Source organism: Phoenix dactylifera, chromosome 9 (assembly GCF_009389715.1).
Source record: "Phoenix dactylifera cultivar Barhee BC4 chromosome 9, palm_55x_up_171113_PBpolish2nd_filt_p, whole genome shotgun sequence".
Lineage (NCBI taxonomy): Eukaryota > Viridiplantae > Streptophyta > Magnoliopsida > Arecales > Arecaceae > Phoenix > Phoenix dactylifera.
The window spans coordinates 7,903,673-7,926,273 of NC_052400.1; the positions used below are offsets into that span (position 1 = coordinate 7,903,673).

Here is a 22,601-nt window from a genome sequence, read left to right on the forward strand (position 1 = left end):
TGGCGCAAGCCAAGGCGACCGGTCGGGGCTTCAGGCTAGTCTGCTCCCGGGATGATCATCGGGTTAGCCTGGCATCCGAGGGCCGAGCCTCGGGAGATTCCGCTCGTTGGTCGGCCAAGGCTGGCGCAAGCCAAGGCGACCGGTCGGGGCTTCAGGCTAGTCTGCTCCCGGGATGATCATCGGGTTAGCCTGGCATCCGAGGGCCGTGCCTCGGGAAATTCCGCTCGTTGGCCATGCGCCTGTCGCTTGCAGCCCGACGGGGTTTCTCCGTGGCCAGCTGCGATCGTGTTTCTCCTCTTCTCCAAGCGTTGCTTGGAGAACACCAGAAGGGCATTAAACGCTAATTGATGCGTTACCTGGGAAATCGGATCGCCAGTTGCTGCTTGCGAGGAGTGTCAGTTAAGCGGCCGCGATGCGCGCGTTCTTCGAGGTGGATGCGGCCTGGGCGCGAGCGGAGATATGTGGACCCAGGGGTACGTGCCACCCGGAGTGTCCTGCACAAAGAATGCGATTAAGGAGAATGACGCTTAGGAAATCGCGGGAAGATGCGCCTCGAGAGCCAGAACGGCTCCGGATTCAATGCGTCCGCATTTATGGGAGCCACCCGCATCGGAACGACCGGGGGGCTGCAGTTTGGCTATAAATACAGGTGCAGGTGCGATGGAGTTTGCCAAGCCGGAGCTGTTCAAGTTGCCATGGATCGTGGACCTTCTCTCTGGCGCATGGCTGAGAGACTCCTGCCGAAGGAACGGGAGGCGCGCCCCTCGCGACTTCAGCCAACTAGCCGTTTCATCTGGGATCAGCAAGGAGGGTCTCCCCGGCGGAACTCCGCTCTAGGCGTTTCATCCGGGATCACATCTCCCCTCCTTGAAGTTCAGCCTCCCGATTGAGCTCTGCACCAGACGCCTGATCCGGGACCGCGCCTCCATATGCTCTTCCCCCTTGTACTCCTTCTCTCCCCTAACACTGGGGAGGACCGGAATATCCCTTGGAGGTGGCGTTCCTCTGGAGGCAGCGGGAGCTTCGTCGGCGGCGGCTCCTCATCCTCTTCGTGGGGCGTGGATGGCGCCTTCGGTTGGAGGCAGTGTGGACTTCTCCTTCGTCCACTTCTTCTTCATCCGCGCCGGCTCTTCGTCTCTTTCGTGAGACGCCGATGGCGCCTCCGGTTGGAAGCACCCACTTCCGACGGGATTGCAACCGCTTCAGATGGAGGTTTCGAGATCCCAGATCTTCAGCTCCTCGGAGTCTCCACCTCTTCTTTACTTTCTTTACACCCTAATTCTCCTCTGGAAATTCCTTGTAATCACACGAGCACGCCGTTGTAACCAGAAATTATTGAAATGCAAAGTGTTATACATTTTTGAACTGTCTTTCTGGCATTGTCGTTCTACTGGTAATACATCCGCAGGTTAGTGAAATTCCAGCTCCTTAGAATTTCTCGACCATCTAGGGCCTCCAACTGGTAGGAGCCAGGTCGGTTTACCCAGCGAATCTTATATGGGCCTTCCCAATTTGGCGCTAGTTTCCCACCTTCCGCAGGTCGAGATGCTTTAGCTCGCCTTAGCACCAGATCTCCGATTCTGAAAAGCTTCGGTCGGACCTTGGAGTTGTAATATCGGGCCACCCTCCGCTGATACATCGCCATCCGAACCTGCGCCATTTCCCTCGCTTCTTCCAAGAGATCCAGGTTCCCTCGGAGTTGTTCCGAATTGGCCTCGGGTCGGTGCGCGGCCACCCGAGGTGAGGGGAGTCCGAGCTCCACGGGGACAACGGCTTCCGTGCCATAGGTTAGGCTGAAAGGCGTCTCCCCGGTAGGGGTCCGATGCGTGGTCCGATACGCCCAAAGGACATTCTCGAGTTCTTCGACCCAAGCTTGCCCCGTCCGACCGATTCGCGCTTTGATTCCTTGGAGGATTGTCCGATTTGTGACCTCGGCCTCGCCGTTGGTTTGGGGATGCGACACAGATGTGAACCGATGCTCGATCCCGAACTCCTCGCAGAAGTCACGGAAATGCTTGTTGTCGAACTGTCGCCCATTATCCGAGATGAGGACCCGAGGTACCCCAAATCGGACAATGATGTTCTTCTTCACGAACTTCCGGACTTGCACCTCCGTGATAGTGGCCAGCGGCTCTGCCTCCACCCACTTGGTGAAGTAGTCGATTGCAACAATCAAAAATTTCCGCTGAGCTGAAGCGACGGAGAATGGTCCGAGGATATCCATTCCCCACTGGGCGAAGGGCCAGGGTGCAGTGATTGGTGCCAAGGGGACAGAAGGGACTCTCTGGACGTTGGCGTGGCGCTGGCAGGCGTCGCATTTCCGTACATGATCCTTTGAGTCCTCCAACAAGGTAGGCCAATAATAGCCTTGCCTCATGATCTTATGCGCCAAGGACCTAGCCCCCTGGTGCGATCCGCAGATGCCTTCGTGGACTTCGCTGAGGGCGTAGGCCGCTTCCGAGGGGCGGAGGCACCTTAAGAGGGGGGCGGTGAACGAGGTCCGATACAGCCTCCCTTCATAGAGTACGTAGTGGGCGGACTTCATGACGAGTCGCCGAGCTTGATCTTCGTCCTCTGGGAGGATCCCTTCGGCGAGGTAGGCGACGAGCGGGTCCATCCAAGATGGCTCCGGATCAATCGCCATCACCGCTCCGGCCTCGCCGATGCTCGGGGCATCCAGGGTCTCCAGGTAGATCGCCCTCGATAAGTTGTGCGCGTCTGCGCCCACCAAGCGGGACAGCCTGTCGGCCCTGGCATTTTCGCTTCTTGGGACCTGCTGAATGTCAACACTGCCGAGGTCGGGAATGAGTGCTTGCACCTTCCAGACATAGCTCTGCATGGTCGGGCTCCGAGCCTCGAACTCCCCTTGGACCTGCCCGACCACCAGCTGGGAGTCGGTGAAGACCTTCAAACGCCGGATGCCGAGCTCCTTGGTGAGTTTGAGTCCTGTGACTAGGGCCTCGTATTCCGCCTCGTTGTTGGTCACTGGAAATCCGAACCTCAAGACATACTCGGCTATCACTCCATCGGAACTGGTAAGGACCAGCCCGGCCCCTCCACCTTCGGGGTTCGACGACCCATCAATGTGAAGCGTCCAGATTGGGAGGTCGAGGCTGGGTGTTTCCGGCGGCCTAGGTTCCGCCTCCTGCACAGTGCACTCAGCGAGGAAGTCCGCGAGCACCTGGGCCTTGATGGCGGGTCGGGGCTGGTAGCGGATGTCGAACTCACCAAGTTCTACTGCCCACTTCACCAGCCGTCCCGCATTCTCAGGATTGCTGAGGATCTGCCGCAGTGGTTGATCGGTCAAGAGGGTGACAAGATGAGCCTGGAAATAGGGGCGAAGCCTCCTGGCCGCGGTGAGCAGCGCGAAGGCGATCTTTTCCGCCTTCGTATACCGCGTCTCGGCATTCCGTAGGACCCGGCTGATGTAGTACACAGGCTTCTGGAGCTTTGCCTCTTCCCGAACCAGTACTGCGCTGACTGCGGTTGGGGAGACCGCCAGATAGAGGTAGAGCATCTCCCCCTCTTGCGGCTTGGACAGCAGGGGAGGAGACGCCAAGTACTCCTTGAGTTGGTCGAATGCCACTTGACATTCGGCCGTCCAAAGGAAGTCTTTCGGGCGCTTCAACACCTTGAAGAACGGTTGGCAGCGTTCGGCCGATTTTGCCACAAATCGTCCGAGCGCGGCGACCCTTCCAGCGAGCTCCTGAACCTCCTTCACTTTGGTCGGAGGGGACATATCTTGGATGGCCTTGATTTTGTCCGGGTTGGCCTCGATCCCCCGCTGGTTGACAATGAAACCGAGGAACCTCCCGGCCGAAGCACCAAAGGCGCACTTCGCTGGGTTCAGCTTCACGCGAAACTTCCGCAAGGTGGCGAAAGTCTCCTCCAGATCCGCAATGTGCTGGTCTGCATGGCGACTCTTCACCAGCATATCGTCCACGTACACCTCCATGTTCCGGCCAATCTGCTCCTTGAAGATTTTATTGACGAGGCGCTGGTAAGTGGCGCCAGCATTCTTCAGACCAAAGGGCATTACCTTGTAACAGTACAGCCCCCGGTCTGTTATAAAGGCAGTTTTCTCCTCGTCCTGTGGAGCCATCATTACCTGGTTGTAGCCGGAGAAGGCGTCCATGAAAGACAGCAGCTGATATCCGGAAGTCGCGTCGACCAGTTGGTCTATCCGCGGAAGCGGAAAGCTATCCTTGGGGCATGCCTTGTTCAGGTCGGTGTAGTCGACGCACATCCTCCACTTTCCGCTCGCCTTCCGGACAAGTACGACATTTGCCAGCCATTCGGGGTAGCTGACCTCCCTTATGAATCCTGCCTCCAAGAGCTTGTCTACCTCCTGGTCGACCACTCGGATCCGATCCGGGGCACAGTGTCTCTTCTTCTGCTTTACTGGTCGGTGGGTCGGGTCGACGTTGAGGGCGTGAGAAATGACCTCCGGGTCGATCCCAGGTACATCGGCCGCCGACCAGGCAAATACATCAGCATTGGCTCGGAGGAATTCCACTAACCTGAGCCGAGCTTCCGAGTCGAGGTTGGCACCGACCCGGACCGTACGGTCCGGGCGACCCTCTTCAAGGGGAACTTCGATCACACCCTCGGCCGGCTCCCCGTGCCGCAAAGCCACCTCGTCTCTGGCGTCAAGAGACTCGACGCTTAGGGCCTCCACGGGCTTCTTCCCTTTGAGAGTTGCTAGGAAACATTGCCGTGCGGTCGGTTGGTCACCTCGGACCTCTCCAATCCCGGCCGCCGTGGGGAACCGCATTAGCAAATGGTATGTAGAGACTACCGCGCGAAGGGCGTTCAGTCCGGGTCGTCCGAGGATAGCGTTGTAGGCCGAGGGAACACGGACGACCAAGAACCCGAGCCGCACCGTGGCTTCTGTGGGTGCAACGCCCGCAGTCACAGGCAGCTCAATGACACCTTCGGCCGAGATAGCGTCTCCAGTAAATCCTATGAGGGGGGTGGATGTTTTGTGCAACACTTGTCGGGACAAGCTCATCTTTTGGAAGGCCTCGTAAAACAAAATATCAGCTGAGCTTCCACTATCCACAAGAACACGCCTTACATCATAGTTCGCCATAGTGAGGGAGATCACCATGGCATCATCATGGGGGGTCTGAACCCCCTTTACATCTTCATCACAAAAAGTGATTACATTACCGACCCTCTGCCTCTTTGCGACGGCTGCCCTTGATGCTTCAGTCGAGCCCCCCGCGTTCCTCTCGGGCCGGGGGCAGCCCCCAGTGATAGTATGGATCACGCCCGCGACGGGTCGATTCTGCTCCCGAGGCTCCGGAGGGGCCGGGTCGGCCGGACGCGAGTCTGCGGGGGGACGTCGGTCGTTCACGTATCGACCGAGACGCCCTCGGCGGATGAGAGCCTCGATCTCGTCCCGAAGCTGGAAGCAATCTTCGGTGTCGTGGCCGTGGTCCCGGTGGTACTCACAGTACGCCCGAGAGGGCCTCCTCCCAGGGATCTTCTTCATCTGTCTCGGGACCGGGAGGTCCTCTCGCCCCTTGATTTCCATGAGGATCTGGGCCCGGGGAGTCAGGAGAGGAGTGTACCGGTTGAAACGTCGGGGCGGAGAACGAGGGCGTAGGGCGCCGTGGTTCCTCGCCGGCGACGGGCTTCTGCGCCGACGTTGAGGCGTCGGGCTCCTCCCCTGGCGTGCCTCTTTTCGCCTTTTCTTCCCGAGCTTTGGAGGGATCTCGGCGGCCTCCTTGCTCCGGTGGGTGGCCGCCTCCTCGGCGTCCGCATACTGGTTCGCCTGGGACAACAGCTCCGGGAAGCTCCGCGGCAGGCGTTTGTCCAGGGAGAAGGTGAGTCTGCCCTTTCGGAAGCCACGCTTCAGGGCTGAAAGAGCCACCTCCTGGCTCAGGTTCCGGACTTCCAACGTAGCCTTGTTGAAGCGGATAAGATAATCCCGCAAGCTTTCTCCCTCGTTTTGCCGGACATCAAAGAGGGAGTCGGAGACCAGTCGCCGCCGGCTACTGACGGCGAAATGGGTGATGAAGAGGCGGGTAAACTGATCAAAGGATTGGATCGAGTTAGCCTCCAGGCCGGCGAACCACGCCCTTGCCGGGCCACGGAGGGTCGCCGGGAAAGCCTTGCAGAGGAGAGGACCTGATGCTCCGTGGAGGAGCATAAGGGTCCTGAAACTCTCGACGTGATCCCGCGGGTCCGCCGCCCCGTCATAGGGCTCGATCGCCGGCATTTTAAACCCCGACGGATTCGGGGTCCGCAGGATCCTCGAGGCGAGCGCCGGTTGGGAGGAGATCTCCAAGTCGGCGAAGGGATCTTTAGAGTGGCCCTTCAGGACCTGGAGTTGTCGGTGGAGATCGTCCACCCGCCGGTCCAGGGAGCGCGACCAATGGATGGGAGACAAGGAGCACCGAGAGGGGGACCGACTGGAGCGCGGGTTCCTTGAGGACTGGGGGGTCTGGGAATGCGCCCGGGCCCGCCTCTTGTACCCCGCGCAGCTTCGATGGGACGGTCCCGGCAGAATGGACCGTGCTCGAGAATCTTCCTCGCGCCGGCGCTCCTCCCCATGGGAGAGGAAGGAGCGCGGGTTAAGGAGGACAGGTGAGCGCTCAGGGAGCAGCGGCTCCTGGGCCCGCTGCGGCGCCCGAGACATCACACCCTGCAGGTTCTGCACCGCCTCCGCGAGGGTGCGGACCTGCTGGGCTAACTGGTCGAACTGAGCGGCTTCGACCATCTGAATCGGGGGTGGAACGGTAGAGTGTTGCTGAGAATGTGTTGGAGACGCAGCGGCCTCCCGGCCGGAGGCGCGAGAGGCCCCGCGACCGGAGGCATTGGAAGCTCCACGACCACCTCGCCGTGCCATTACGATCGCTCTAAGATTCGGGCCCTTCCTCTAGCGCCAACTGTTGCTGGTGGTCTAAACCGAGAACGATTGGCACAGCGGTGTGAACGGGATTCCGTCTGAGCTGCCTTGGTCGATGTTGATTGTGCTCCACCTTCCACCGGGAAACCTGCAAGCAAGCCTCGCACCACCACTGGGGTAGTGGGGGCCCTCCGACGATCAAGTCAGAGGAGATTGGAGGAGGAAGAGAGATGATAATAGCAAGCAAGAGAGTGCTCTGGAAGATATTGCTTACCCCCCCTTCTCCCCCCAGCCGCATATATACCTGGCTGGGGGGTCTCTCAGGGGGGTTTGTCATCGTGGGGCGCGATGGAGTGGCCACTGACATGGCCGTTACAGGGCGTCGTGGAGCAGCGCTGGGTACGGCCATGACAGGGCGTAGTGGAGTTCCGCTTTGTACGGCTGATACAGGAGATCGTGGAACAGCATCGGATACAGCCGTTGCAGGGAGTAGTGGAGCAGGAGGCCTCGGCGTGCCTCTGGGAAGCAGCCTGTCGTTATCAAGAGATCTCCGACTCGGGGTCGGAGTGCTGGATCAGGGGGCAGCTGACTCGGGGTCGGGCTGCGTTGCTGAGGATATCCGACTTGGGGTCGGATTGCTAGATTAAGGGGCAGCCGACTCGGGGTCGGGCTGCGTTGCTGAGGATATCCGACTTGGGGTCGGATTGCTAGATTAAGGGGCAGCCGACTCAGGGTCGGGCTGCGAAGCCGAAGATGTCCGACTCGGGGCCGGACTGCTGGATCGAAGGGCAGCCGACTCGAGGTCGGGCTGTGGAGCCGAAGATGTCCGACTCGGGGTCGGATTGCTGGATCAAAGGACAGCCGTAGTCTTCATGGGCGCGCGTGCCGGTCACGTGGAGCATGGCGGCTTAGTTCCCCCGTAACAGAAAGGATAAAGTCCATTCTCAATTATCCCACGGAACAAACATTGTTGCCGGATCTTTTTCCTTGACAACAAAGCCAGATTCATCAAATAAAAAATAATAGTTATTATCATGATAGAAATAGTTTACAAATAAGAGATTTACGGAGGCTTTAGGATAATGAAAAATATTGAGAGATTGAGTTTAATAGCTAGTGATGAAAGATGAACCAACATGAGAGATAGAAAAATCTTATTCGTTGCCAACTTGGACACTGTCAGAACCACTATATTTTGATGAGATAGATAACTTGTTAAGGTCGGCAGTGATATGGTAAGTAGCACCAGTGTCAGAATACTAAGTATTATTATTAGTGAGTGAGAAAGCGATTACCAAAGTTGCAAGTTTTTCTAAAGCATGATGGCCTTGATATGCATAGTCCATGCGATGATAGCAATCGATAGCAATATGTCCAACCTTATAACTGATTTGATACGTTGGACAAGTAGAATGTGAAGAGCGACCATGTGGGGGAAAGAAATAAAAAGGCTTGGTAAGAAACGGAAGGATGCCATCACTTGAAGGATGATTGGGACGTTGGCCATTGTTATGATGCTGATTATTTCCATGATGAGTAGAACCACAGCTTGGATTGAATATTTTGGCAGGTTTTGAGGCAATAAATGTGGTAGTAGATTGCATGGAGGCATCTTCTGCCAGACTAATTTTCTCATAGATTAATAAAATATAGAATTTTTTAAGAGAAAGAGGACATGTATGAGCACAAACCTGAATTGAAGAAGAGAATGAGCGATAAGATGGAGGAAGTCCATCCACAATGCAGATGATCAAATCATCATCACTTATTGGTGATCCACATGTAGTTAGCTTGTCGGTAAGAACTTTGAATTGCTAGAGATAATGTTGCATAGAGGATAATCCCTTTTTAATGTGATGTAGCTGCTGTTTCATAATCATGATATGAAGAGTAGCAAGAGAGGCAAAAAAATGAGAGAACGCATCCCAAGCTTGCTTAATTGAGGTGACTCTAACTATATAAGGAAGGGTTGATTCTGATAGTGTACCATTGATCCAAGAACAAAGCATCTGATCATATTCATACCATGAAGTATAGGTTGGATGCATTAGAGAAGGTAGTGAAAAGAAGCCGTTAATGAAAGATATAAGCTTGTGTCTCCATAAAATTGATTCAAAGAGAGGCTTGCAAAGGAGATAGTTGCTGCCATCAAGCTTGATTGAGATTAGATTTGAGTTATTGGAGATGACAAGGGATGTAGTAGGAGAGGATCGGAGTTCGGGTGAAGAATGTGATATTGCTAATATTATTAGGATGTGAATCCCTGAAATAAGAAGAAAGGTTGCGTTTGCACAAGGAAGACAATGGGCTCTAGGATAGCTAAAATATATAGCTAAAAGTGACACAATATGATAGCTAAAATCCCAATTGATTGGTTGGGATTTCTTTAAGTATGTATTGAATATATATAGCATGTATAAAAGTGATTATAGGAGAAAAATAAGTAGAAGATTACAACAACAATTCAAATTTTAAATTTGAAAATTTGAATAGAGAGAAAGTAGGAGAAAAATAAGAAGAAGATTATAACAATAATTTGAATTCAGAAATTGAATTTGAGTAGAGAGAATTTAAGATATGTTATTATAATTTTTATTCAATCATATATAATTTTTTAACCTTTTTTGATAAAATTATGGAGAAGAAAAGAAAGGGTAATTTCACTTGGCCCATCCTTATTTTTCTATGATCCCATATGAACTTGTCAAAAGAGAAAAATAAGAAAATAAATGAAAGAAAAAAGATGATGAAATCACTTCTATGGTTGGAGCAACACCTCAAGAGTTTATATTATATAGTTGTAAGTCCATATATATCATAGATTATCTAGAGTAATATCAATAATATGTTGTCTCACATACTATTAATATAAAATAAATAGTAAATTTTTTGAAATGAAATATTCATTTATATTGACTAGAATTTTTAAATTATCAAAATTAAAAAAAAATTGAAGCGACTTTAGCACCCGCTTTCAGGCAATCAAACATGCTTTAAAATGGTATCATGCTTTGTTATGGAGAATCTCGTATGATTCCTCCAACACTACTACATCGATCTCATCCATTTATCCTAAACTCTTGAAATCTAAGGGGGCGTTTGGTATGGAGCGATCGCCCCAGGATCAAGGATGATGTGGGTGAAGGTAATGAGATCACCGCATTTGGTTGCACCACGATGATCCTATGTGGCGGTGATCTCAAATCACCTCCACTCCTCAAATCATCCCCCAACTTGGGGATAGGATATCCGTCCTTGAGGTCGGAAATCCAAGATCACCCTAGGGCAGTGATCCTGGGTTGAAAATTAAAGACAAAAATACCTCTCAAGTTAGTAAAAAAATTGATATATCAATATACCATCAATATATTATATCAATATTATATATATAATATTATGTTGATATTATATATTATATTAATGATATACATTATATTATAATATATTACTAATCATATTATTATGCTATTATTATTGAAGGATAATTTTAAATTATAGTGTAAATATATTGTTATATTTTATATTTATATAATGAAAATATTTAATATATTACCATATTACTCCTATTTACCTTATTTTTCTAATCAAAATAATTATTAGTATTAAAAAAATCTATTATAAGTATAAATAAAAATATTAATTCTATAGTGACAAATAACATATTTTTATAAGATTAATAATTTATAGGAGTAATACATATATTTTTATAAAATATATTAATAATTAATATATTGATAAATATATTAATATTTTATTATAATATATTTTATATGATTAATAAATATATGATAAGGGTTACTACAAGTAGAATATGTGACAAAATTATAAAGCTATTATAGAAATTAGCATATTGAGTTATATTTTTAATTCATGAGAATTAAAAACATATAAAAAATCCATCTAAGATATATCAGGGGTATTTGTGGTATTATGTGGTCAGTAATTTTGGATCCCCGTATCATACCAAACAAGTTACTCATGGATATCTAGGAATTTTTAATCACTGAACTATGGCCTACCAAATACATTGATCTTAGATTACTAAGAATCAAATCACTTCAGTATTCAGATCATCAGAAATCTTAAATCACCGTGGTGATCCTGTTGGGGTTACCAAACGCGCCTTAAGTTTTTCTTGCAAGTTATCCTTTTAAGACCGTAGATGAAAAAAAAAAGAAAAAAGAAAAGGGGGTGAAAAGCAAATAAATAAATAAATTATAATAACACTATAGCGCCGTCTGTGGGAATCGAACCCACGACCACATGGTTAAAAGCCATGCGCTCTACCAGCTGAGCTAAGACGGCAACGGTACCCCGTGGATAACGTATTTTCTAATTCGATACATATCAGTTCCGGAAAACCGGAGGAACCCCATCCATGGAGCTGGCGACTCTTCCACCGACGACTCCAAATCGATCTCTCCCGCTCGATTCACCCTTGAATCGGGCTATTTCGGCATGACCAGAGGTTAGGATTGCTTTTGCTTATGTTTATCTGCTATCGATTTAGTTTATATGCTTGCCCAATCTACTCGTGATCTCTCTCGTATTATTTAAATATTCGGAGATGGCCTTTTGTCTTCCATCTCTTCTTGTCTAAGGATAGGTGGTTTATTGAATATTTTGCATTTCAATCATCAATTTAATCTCATCCTAGCGTTGAATGAGTCACTCTTGCTGTTTTTAAGGTATGCGAACCTTTTTTCCATTCTGGAATTTCTGAAGACAAGGAGAATCTTGTCAATTTAATGCAAATTAGCTTGTTCAACGCGATTTTTTTTTCTTAGTTTAGGAATGTTATTTTATGTTGTTTAGAATATCTTCATATACGGGGAGTTGTTTGTGTGGTTAATAGTAGTAGTTATGTGGAGAAAAGATCTTTGCCTTATACGTTTTAAGCACCTTACAGTATTGTGTTTGAGATGGTCTTTTCCTCTGGAGCATAGGTAATGCTCTACGCTTGACATCTTTTTCAAGCTGGAAAAAATATAACTGTTAGTTAATAAGACTTTGACTTATGGTACTCTTGCTGAATTTTATGGTATAAATCCTTATTTTTGGTGATGGATGGTGTTTTTGGACTGTTAATGAACCCATACATTAATATCAGACTTTTAATGTTCCTTATTTATAATTCTAACAGACTGTTTAGATTTATACCTAGTTAGCATATTTCCTGCCTCGATAATACTTATTCTTCATGATACACATTGTCCGTATAAGATGTATCAAGTTAATGAGTTTTCTCCGACTCTGGGTTATTAGAGGTCATCTGGCTGCCAATATATTTTGCTTATATTGGATAAATGGATGGCATGGGATGGTATAACTATGCAATAGCATGTATGTGGCAATAAAGGATTTGAGAAGGCTTTCATTGAAAGCTATATTACATGGAGCTGGGTACATGTGGTGTGAGCATTTGTGCCTCTGAGCGGCAGATTTTTCCAATTTCACATTAGTGCCCATCTTTATGTATCATACGTTGGGAGCTGATAAACTGAGGCTAAACTGGAGAATTTGGGTAACATAGATTAGCAGAACATGTTGCATTTTTGACAGATGTTATAGCTCTTGAAATTGGTTACTACAACAGTCTGGAAAGGGCAAAGTGCTTTTATAAAGTTAATGTCTTGTATTATCTCCTTTGTCTACACTACTTTGGGAGCAGTCGATAATTTGGTTGTTTTATCAAGGATGTTAAGTAGTGAGGATGGCAATCTTTCTGCAAGGATTTTGCATCTACAACTCTCTCTTAAAATTTTGTCATATTTTTTATTATTTTTGTCATGTCATCTTGCATTGCCTTCGTTTCTTTCCAGTGCAACTTATGAAGAAAAAGTAGTTATGGTAATGAGTGATATTAGTGTCTTTTCTTCTTCAACAATTCTATGAAATATGTAATCAATCATGTCCATCGTATTTTATGTTTCCACTTTAATGATCGATTGAAATATAAATTTTGTCTTTCATCCAGATTTTAGTACTTTCATTACTGGATGTCCATTCAAGCATCACTTTGACAAAACTTTTGGATTTTCTAATAGATAGTTTAAGACCAAGTTTATATGGATACTCATATTTCACAAGCATAATCTTATGTAAAGAACAATTTTAAAACATAAAGAGTCTTTTCAATGAAACTATCATTTTCCTTGTCATCTTAGTCATTGTCCACCATGAATTTGATTGTGATGTTGTCTACCAGTAATTGTAGAGGCTTTGACAACTGGACCAACCCTAAACTCTATACTCTGAAGTATTTACGAGTACGAGATATGAGTCCTATATGCCATTGAAGTCAGGATACAACACCCCTAATGCAAGTGATGGAGGCAAAGAGACGATTGGATGTAGGAGGTGGGCAGGCACTTTCCTGGGAGGAGAACAAGGCTTGCTGTGGATGCAGGATTGTGCAATGAAGTGACAGGAATGGTGCAGCTAAATGAGATTTGGTTGGCCTTTTATTCGCTTCAGGTTATCTGGATATTAATTCATTAATTAATAAAACTTCTAGCTTTTGGTCAGATATTTGGGATTCTTTTAGGGGTCTATTGATCCCCACAAGTAGGGGCTTTTATTTAACATGTTAGTTAACAGATCAGATGTAGTGATTCCTGTACAAGTCATTATTAGGTGCCCACTAGCTCTGGTATTGGTTTCCTTATTAATTGCCCAATTTGAATTCAAGTTAGGGATCTATTAAGTGACTGGCTAGACCTTTTATTAGGAATAGCCAGCTTTATTACTTTTTAGAGTGAATTCTTGTAATAAGAAAAGCATTGGGCTAAGGCTTTTAATCAGGAATTTGGCAGGTTGCTTACACTCTGATTAGTTTCTCCTAGTTGGGATAGCATGAATGGCTGGTTAAATTGAAGGCTTTTTTGTCTGGCTGTTCTAGGACTCAAAATGGGATGCAGAAACTATTTTTGAAACAAAGAAAGGCCTGCAAGCCTCCTTCCCTTCTTACTCTAATTCTTCATCCTTCCTCTTATTCTTCATCCTTCTATTTCTTTTTGCTTAACATATTTTTAATCTTTTCTTTTTCTTATTCAATTCACTCTATTTCTTTTTATTCCTATAATGAAATGTGCTTCATTCTGAACATCAGATCCAAATAATACCACTGCAGATCTCTTTGCTCTTGGTGCTTCAATTTGAATTTGTTTTACAACATCTAAATGGGTAAATATCTGTGATTAAAAATTCAGGTTGGGAAAAATTAGTAGTTATTTTTTTCTTCATGTAATTCAATTGCCTATGAGGCTACTCCAGAGGAAGTTGGTGTTGAACGTAGGAGCAAAGGTGGAGGCATTGAAAGTGAGAAGATTGGAGTGAATCGTGAATGTTAGGTCTCTCTTTTAGGGCCTAATTTCCTACCTTGCTCTTGCCATGCTAGTGCAGCATCTAGTGGATAATTGATACTGGATTTGAGTGGTGTATGCCACATTGTATGGGGAGTGGAGATTTGGTAGAATATGGTAAATAGACAAGAAACCTTAAAAATTCAGGATCAGCGCCTATTTAGGGGGTGAAGGCCTCATGTTTGTGTGGTTGTCTCCTTGTAAGCAAACGTTTTTGGTCCACATGAAAACAGATGAATAAACTGAGATGTTAAGGTTGGCTCCTCTTTAAGAGTGAAGAAAAAGTTTTGGATGCTAACCCTGATTTTTCTTCAGGTTGTTCTTTTGAGTTGTTTTAGTTTAGCATTGTTGAAGTATTTCTCCTAAATTCTCGACTTGAGGTGGTAGCATCTGATGGATGGCTATGATCCCGTCAATTTAAATTGTTTGAGTTGAAGGCCTCATGTTTGTGTGTCTGGCTCCTTGGAAGCAAAAGTTTTTGGGTACTAACATGAAAACAGATGAATAAAACTGAGATGTTAAGGTTGGCTCCTTCTTAAGGGTTGAAGAAAAAGTTTTGGATGCTAACCCTGATTTTTCTCCAGGTTGTTCTTTTATGTTGTTTTAGTTTAGCATTGCTGAAGTACTTCTCCTAAATTCTCGATTTGAAGTGGTAGCATCTGATGGGTGGTTATGATCCTGTCAATTTAAATTGTTTGAGTGGGCGGCTTATGTCTGTAGGCAAACTTAGATGATGCTGGACGTATCCCATATCCACACCTAATTTACTGGTTCTTGATATCCAGATTATTGTTCAGATTATTTATTTATTTATTTATTTATTTTATTTTTTTGGGGGAGGGGGAGTATATTGGATACAATTTCTAGATGCACACTTGCTTCTAAAACCAATACCAGAACTCATGTAAAAGAGCATACAAATTGTCAGGTTTTGGAGTTTTTGCTGCTTTTGATACACCAAAGGTCATAGGAGCCAAGTAAGATTATTATGACCCACTTTTCAGAGCTTTTATTGTTCTATCTAGGATGCTGGTAGAATGACTGGATGAACATGGTGAAAGGTTGATTAAGTCTTATTGGCAGTTGCCGGGGTTCAATCTTATGGTGCCTGAGTTTGTTAATATTGTTGCTGTTAATTTTTTGCAAGGTTCTCCATATTTATATTTTTTAGATTGCTTTTACATTGGTGCCTTTCTTCTTTTCTCTCTTTGGCGTATTGCCGTTCAAGAACTATGTCAGTCCCATTCTTCGGGTTATGGTTCCCCCTCCTTGTGAAGTACAAGTGGTTTTTCGATCTATAGTTATACATGAAAAACAGGTTTTACTGATCAAAAAAGGAAGGATGCACCTTTGGTGCACCAGTTACCAGGCCCTCGGTAAACAAAGGGCGGCTTATGTGGAGCAGAAAACTGCTGAGACTTTTCAATTACCTTTCTCATGTATATATAAGACTGAATCCACTTGATATGTAAAAAGGATTCTAATCCTTAACTTTTCTAGGAATCCTTCATCTGTGGTTGCATGCTTCCCTTTCTTTTATAGGAATGACAGAGGTAAAAAACCACCTATGATTAGGGCTGGAAGTGGGCTCGGGCCGGCCCGAAGCCCATCGGGCCGGGCCGTCCGCGGGCCGGGCTCGGGCTGAATGAGTAAGCATTTCGGGCCGGGCTCGGGCTAAATGAGTAAGCCCATATCTATTTCGGGCCGGGCTCGGGTATTTCATTGGCCCGGCCCGGGCCCGTCCAAGCCCGAGTGCGCTGCCAGCCCGACTCGCAGGCCCGAATGAAGTGATTTGCCCCAAGCCCCCAAGTGACCGAGTCCCGACCCCCGTTGCCCCTATCGGCTATCAGCCTCACCCGATTCACCCCATACCATTTGCAGAGGCGGAGGCGCGGAGCCGCGGAGGCCGGAGCGGACGAGCGGTGGAGGTGACGAGGCGTGGTCCGCGTGGAGCTCGGGTTTCTCCGATCGTCGTCGTCGTCGACCGGTCGTCGTCGTCGTCGACCGTCCGTCCGTCCGAGCTCGGCGGAGTGGTGAAGAGGAGTTCCGACCACCCTATCATCGGCCAAGCTAGGTTTTGAGGTACGATTACTTAGTATCTTCTTCCGTTCTTCATTTTGGTTGGGATTTGCAGAGGATTAGAGCGGACGAGCGGCGGAGGCATGGAGCTAGGGTTTCTCCATCCAAACTCGGCGAAGCGGTGAAACCCTAGTTCTGAGGCAGCCGTCGTGGACGCGTCGTCGACCGTCCAAGCTCGTCGTCGACCGTACTCGACCGTCCAAGCTCGTCGTCGACCGTACTTCAAGGATTATTGCAAGTTGAAAGGCCTAATGAATGGTTTTGATCTAAAAATCCTTGAAGTACGGCAGTAGTGATGATATAGAAAAGCTTGAAAAAACATTAGAGGCAATTGTTGATAGGAATGCCTGGAGAAAGAGGATTTTTAAATATTCTAATGTTTTTTGAGTTCAGTTATACTTGACCAGAAGAAATGTAAGTTAAACAAGTCCATCATCAATATTTAAGGCATTCTGCGGAATTTGATTCTTAACAAATGATGGCAGCCAGAATTATGATCATTAGAAGCAAGTGCACAGAAAAATTCCCCTTTTTTCCTTTCTGAGGGAATGAATTAAAGGTCTGTTTTTATTCTAACATTCTCAGAGGTCTTAGGTATAGCATGTGGAAGAGGATGGAACTCAGAGAAAGAGAAGAAATTAGATTGCTTATAGATGATGGGAGGATGGCTTCCTCTTGCTCTCCTCCTTCTATTATTCTTTCTTCTTTTTCATCCATACGTCTGTGTAGAATCTGTCATGAAGAGGAGGAAGAGAGCTCCACAAGCATGGAATCTCCCTGTGCTTGTTCTGGGACTTTGAAGGTAATAATCTCTGGTTTTGGTTTGCTATGAATTCATTTGAGATCTATTCATCAAAAAATGATCTTTATTTGCTAATATTGCTGATTTGGTGTTCCCCTGTTCCAGTTTGCTCACAGGGAATGCATACAGAGGTGGTGTGATGAGAAACGGGCCGGGCTGGCCCGTTTGGGCTAGCCCAAACGGGCTCGGGCCGGGCTCGGGCCGGGCTCGGGCCTGGTTCCTTTAAGATTTTTCGGGCCCGGGCCCGGCCCGAAGCCCGGAAAAAAATTTCGGGCCGGGTTTGGGTAGGGGTTTGGCCCGGCCCAGCCCGGCCCACTTCCAGCCCTACCTATGATGGTTTCATAACTTATGTTGCTTTACATATTTATTTTATCTGTGATTAAGCAATCCCAAAGTTTCCTTTCTGATACGGTCATTTCATGCAAGGCAATTCATTTCTTTTTCTTATTTTGATCACATTTACATATCCTATTTCTTTTATCCAGGTTGTTGATGGGCTTATAATATAATTTGAAGAGTGAGGTAGATTTTAGAAATAGAAGGGAGAGGAATCTTCAATGGATGGTTCTCCAAATCATGCTGAAAAATGACTAAAATGAGGAGGATGCATTCAGATGCTCTTTCTCTTTGCTTGCCTCCATCGTTTAGTCCATATACTTTCTTTTACTAAACAAAGTGGCTTAGACTTTAGATATTGGTTGAACAATTAAGTCTTCCATCTGTTCATTGAAAGGAGGGGACACTTGTGTCCAAGTCATCTCTTTGTATCACACTCTTGACATGTGCACTTAGCAATACTACCGGTTTATGCATTGTTACATGTATTTCCCAGCTCAATATTCTTACAAAATGTAGGTTCATGTTTAAGGAGGGATAATTCTTAGGTAAGCCACGCAGTCTTTTAGATAAAGTAGTTAAAAAGGCATACTTGATATTATACCTATGAAATTAGCAAATAATAAAGGAACTATATATTTTTCATATCATAATCTAAATGATATCGAACTTCGTTTGCTTGATTATGGATAAAATTAAGTTCCTTTATTTATTTGGCATGTTTGGAACACAAGTACATAGATATGCCCCCTTGTTGTATGTGTATGTAGGGAAATAATAATGCTTTCAATGCGCGATGGGACAAATTTATGGTGCCTACCATCTATGGTTAGTCTGTGCTTTCAGTACTCGTGCCTCTATAGTGTAGAATGTGGCATAGCTTGTCCAGTACATTTTGTTGTAGCCAATAGAATTAGCTCTATGGGTCCGAGCATCCTGTGCAACAACACATCGATAGGGGTGCATCATATTTTATATCCTTGTGCATTCAGTAGTTTGGATAATTGTGGAGGTTATGGATGATCTGCTACAAACCAAGAAGCCACGGATCCTGTCTGCTACTACTAAATATGGGATTCTAGGACAACCTTGTACTGTGTTACTTGGACAATCATGTCCAGCTCCTAGAATCTTTGTCGAATACATATGTGACTCTTGGATACTTGTCAACTTTCTTTCCTTTTTTTTTTCTAATTGCAACTTTTAAGAATCATTAGAGTTGGACTCCTCTTATAATGAGTTTGACCAACTATAACAATGTTAGAAGTGAAATTTTCTTCTTTTTAAAGAATGGTTAAGAATATGGGTATGAAAATAATTCTGCAGGATGTGATCTTCCAAAAACCCTTGATAGTGTTCTAAAAAGCGGTGCATAAAGCTGCACATGTGGATGTGTTCCCTTGACCACACTGCATTGCCTATATGCAATTATATTATGCATTGTGCTGCATATGGGCTGAAAAAGCAGTCTGCTTAGCTCTATGCAGCCGTATATGTGGCCCACTTTATACTGTGCGACTGCTTGTGGCTCATTTAGCATTAAGGGCCTACTACGTGGCCCACTTTTATGCAGGCCTGTGCCACTGAAGCATGTATAGGCTGATAGTTAGGTTCAACGTGTGTTTCAGTTATGTTATAACTATTGCTGTTAGTACTAAATGCTAGGCAATAAGCACTATTTGTTAATACGTTGTTGTTATTAATATTGATATTATTTACTCAAAAAGAATATTACTTCTGTGCTGTCACTTTTATCATTGTTAATATATTTCATTTGTTTTTATATAGTTAAAGGATATTAATTGCATGCATGCCTGTATATGCAGCGAGCATACTGCGTGCACAATATGGTCCGTTGACCGCCTGCTTATCACAAGTGTCTTTTAAAACACTTAAACTAATTTGAAAGTTTGGATGCGAAACATTCATATCAGACGACCTTAATAAATAATCTCTTTTGTTGCTTGCTTTTCTATATATATATATGAGAGATAACATTAACCTCTTCTAGGTATTCCATATCTTGTTTACCCCCTTGTCCAGGACACTTGCAGCATTGGTAGAAAGATCGTGGCATTAGGTATTCCAAAATTTTGCATAATCCTGGGCCAGGCATGCTATTTGTGTATAGCAACTTAGTTACTAGAAGCAAATGCAAGTGCAGGAGCAGATTCAGGTGAGGGTGTGGGAACATAGGTTTCTTAAAACTTCTTAATAAGGAAGCTGGTGTGAGAACAAGTTTCCAGGGAGATTTTGAAGCAGGTGCAGCACCCATAGTGGCAAATTCTGGCTTCTGAGTTAGCCCGCGGATGCAACCATGCATGTGAACACTCCAGAAAAGAGATGGAGGTTCAAGAAGCTCTTGTAGATGTTGGTATTACAGCATCGGTCACTATTCTCGTGATGGACAAGCTTTCTGCAAATGTTGTGTTGTATAAGAGTTTTTGATATATTTTCCTAGATCCAGGTAATATTTGCAAATCACGACGCCATTTAAATCATTAACTTTCTATGTCTATGTTGCGAATGTTTGTTTCCCTAGATCCAGATAATACAATGCAACATCAGGAGGGCGTTTTAAGTCAAATGGGTTCATTTGTTTACCTATGTTAGTTTCTTATCTTCATGTTCTAAAATGCTCCTTATGCTTTCCATGGGTAAATAACTCTTTTGTTTAATATTAAATTCTATGTCGAGGAATAGTATTGGTCAATGTTCAAGCCTAGGAAGCATACCTTCGTCTCCTAATCCTTGAGTTTGTGTTGAACATGTCCGCTGGTAAGGACGTCCTCGCTCTAGCTTCGCTGGAGGTTGATCTCTCCAGCACTGAGCCTGGGAACGCAGTTACGGTGAAGTGGTGTGGAAGGCCAGTGTTCATAAGGCACTGGACTGAGGATGATGTCAAGTTGGCAGTGTGGATGTGACATTGCTTCGTGATCCTCAGGAAGATTCAGCTAGAGAGGAACCCTGACTGGCTTGTGGTGGTTGGGGTCTGCACCCCCCTGGGATGAATTCCTCTACCCAATGGAGATTTGGTGGTTGGTTTTGCCGGTATAATTAGTCATATTATGGTGTCTCTGGTAGGATTTGCAAAAGCCCAGCTCCATTTTCCCTGGAGGTGCCTCAGTATATTTTCTTGGATGAGAACAAGTTGCTGATTAGCTGAATTCTCTGTTTTAAGTGGAGATGGTATGGTTCGCAAATCTAATATATGTATCACTTTTCTCAGTTGGATATTCCAATGACCAGTTTTTCTGGCATTGGATCGTGAATAGGACCTGTTCATCTTGGTGGGTTTATGGTTTTGAGTCGTCATTATGGTGTGACATTTGTGTACTGCAGCTCTAGGTTTTCAAGCAGTAAATTTATCAGTACAATGTTCTATTAACTTCATGCTGTGTTCAGAAGGGAACCATACATTTTGGTCATCAATAGTCTCCTCATACCTGAGAAGCAAATTGTAGATTGACAAGCCTCATCGGTTTCCATTATGCTAGGAGGCCATGGTACATATATTAGAGAGCTCAATGTTATGGTTGTCAAATTGGTTTTTGTTGGGATACATTAAATTTATCAGATAATTGTGTGGATACATAGGGCTTCACTTTTGTCCCTGTTTATAGTTAATTGGTTTATCCATCTCTATCTTATTCTTTCTTTTAGCTTGAGCTCCCGTGGAGGGAGCATTGTTATGCTTTGCCATTTTTTCAAATCTGGATTTGTATTGGTCTTGATATGGAGGACTGATAATAATTGCAACTAGCATATGTGGTTTATCTGAAAGGAAGGTGCATCTCTATTTCATCAATTATGATTGTTTAAAGTGAATTTGAGAAATTAATTCTTTGATTTAGATTATATACCTTTTCTTCCCAAGTCATTATTAGAAATTGAACATACAGACTAGTTGATGAAAAGGATATCCCTTCAGGATATTTGATGGAACCCTTCTGTCACACTCCTTATTCAGAATCAATCATTGCAGATTTTGCTTTGATGGTAGAGGTTGTGCTGTTAAATTGCCTTCAGGCTAGGGTCCTGTCAAAAAAAATAAACTGATTCAGCACTGACACAGCTTTGATTTGCTTTGCTATAGCCAATGGGAAACTAGACCTTGCACCATGCGCTTCAAAGGAACAAACCGAGAAGAGGTTCACCTTCAGGAAGATGCAGTGATTCTGTCGAAAAACCCAAAATTGGCGGCCTTTCCTTGTTTGTCTTAGCCTCACCTTCAATATCCACTAATGCTATATTTCTCTTTTTCTCCATTCATCCTCAATCCCTTTGAGAGCAACCCAAATGTAATCTGTTGTAGTCAGGGAGTGACCAAGGACGAAGGTGAAGATAACTATTAGAGGTAAGATGAGAGCACCATGATGGAGAGGGGGTGGCCTGTTGGCAAGGGGTGAGAAGAAGAGGAAGAGAGGGGAGGGGCAGAGGCGGTTGCGGGATTGATCTCTTTGAGGGTATAAAAAATTTGTATTTACTGTTGGATGGATATGACTTAATCTATAGGGTAAGAACTTTTAGGGTTTAATTGGAAGATGTCCGAGGAATAAAGTGTGTTTAACATGTATTGAATTTCATGATAATTTGATTTTTATTTCAAAAATGAAATTGTCCTTTCACTTTTTTATGTATTTAGAGAGTGGATAGGGGTAAAATATATCAATTAGAAGAGATATCTTTCTCTTCTTCCACCGTATGGTGGAATAGAATAGACTTATATTGTTGAGTCACACTTATTTCTTCTTACAGTATATGTGAGAACTAGGCCAAAATGGGCCTATCTTGGATCAAAGTTGGCAGGCCCAACCGACTGTCATTTGAAAATTCAAAAAAAAAGAGGAAGAAAAAAATAGTCCCTTGCTATTATCTCTCCTTTTCAGATCAAACCAAAAGCTCCGAGTAAACTCAGGTCAAGTCTCTTTTCTTATGTTGGTCGATTCAGGCCGAATAGGCCATGCTCCTAACTGGACCTAAACTAACTGGATTAGGCTAAAAAGACCAACTGGCCTTATATCGGGTATCTCTCTTTTTCGTATGTTGGTTGACCCATTCCAAATAGATCAGGCCCTTAACTGAACTCAGACTAAGTCACTCTCTCCTTTCTATATCTGCTGGTTGACCCGGACCGAGCCTAATTGCTTTTAGTTAGTCTAAT

The 22,601-nt window shown here is 45.2% G+C and overlaps 2 long non-coding RNA genes and 1 other non-coding gene across 4 annotated transcripts; 1 reads left to right on the plus strand and 2 right to left on the minus strand.

Annotated features, from left to right (window-relative positions):
- Positions 1-11,088: 11,088 nt before the first annotated feature.
- Positions 11,089-11,161, minus strand: TRNAK-UUU. The gene has a single exon. It is a non-coding gene; the product is annotated as a tRNA-Lys (tRNA).
- On the plus strand, positions 11,109-20,042 carry LOC113461068. Of its 2 annotated transcripts, XR_005513268.1 has the most exons (4): positions 11,109-11,324; positions 16,102-16,302; positions 16,885-17,101; positions 17,587-20,042. It is a non-coding gene; the product is annotated as an uncharacterized LOC113461068 (long non-coding RNA). The 2 variants fall into 2 exon arrangements; XR_005513267.1 differs by having other exon boundaries at positions 16,102-17,101.
- On the minus strand, positions 15,065-17,580 carry LOC120111860. The gene is made up of 2 exons (XR_005513269.1): positions 17,430-17,580; positions 15,065-15,785 (listed from the first exon to the last, which is right to left on the minus strand). It is a non-coding gene; the product is annotated as an uncharacterized LOC120111860 (long non-coding RNA).
- Positions 20,043-22,601: the final 2,559 nt, after the last annotated feature.